The sequence below is a fragment of the Dipodomys ordii genome, unplaced genomic scaffold (assembly GCF_000151885.1).
Source record: "Dipodomys ordii isolate 6190 unplaced genomic scaffold, Dord_2.0 Scaffold60, whole genome shotgun sequence".
NCBI classification, from domain to species: Eukaryota; Metazoa; Chordata; class Mammalia; order Rodentia; family Heteromyidae; genus Dipodomys; species Dipodomys ordii.
The window spans coordinates 5,161,254-5,161,912 of NW_012267276.1; the positions used below are offsets into that span (position 1 = coordinate 5,161,254).

At 47.6% G+C, this 659-nt stretch overlaps 1 long non-coding RNA gene across 1 annotated transcript in view; it reads left to right on the top strand.

Annotated features, from left to right (window-relative positions):
- The window catches only part of LOC105989877, an 85,806-nt gene that overhangs the window by 50,608 nt on the left and 34,539 nt on the right, over positions 1-659 (top strand). The window lies entirely within an intron of this gene.

The window sequence follows — 659 nt, forward strand, 5'->3', positions numbered from 1 at the left end:
CCAGGTTGTTCCTGGGACATGCGAGTCTGGATGCTATAACACGTTCCAGGCAAAACAAGGCAGGCTGGGCACCATAAAAGGGTATTTGAAAAAAAATTCTCTCTCCCCTATCCTTCCTTCCCCTCCCATCTCTTCCCACTTTGATTCTTGCCTGTCCACTTATCCCTTACCCTCCACTCCTCCCCTCTCTTCTCTTCTACAAGATACAACATGAACAATTCCCTTTTTTTCCCCATTGTGGGGCTTGAACTGGGGGCCTGGATACTGTCCCTGAGCTGTTTTGCTTAAGGCTAGTGTTCTACCACTTTGAGCCACAGCTCTACTTATGGTTTTTAGTGATGTATTGAAGATAAGAGTCCGAAAGGAGGCTGGGAAGGTGACTCAGTGGTAGAGTGCTTGCCTTCCATGCATGGGGCCCTGTGTTTGATTCCTCAGCACCACATAAGTAAAAAAAGTTGAAAGTGATACTGTGGCTCAAGTGGTAGAGCGTTAGCCTTGAGCTGAAGAGCGGAGGGACAGCACCCAGGCCCAGAATGCAGGCCTGAATAGCTAGGATTATAGGCTTGAGCCACCAGCACATGGCTAACAGTTCTTGAGATACATGTGATGAAGGAGGAAGAATAGAGACATATTGCAGAAGGAAATAATTATGGGAGCCC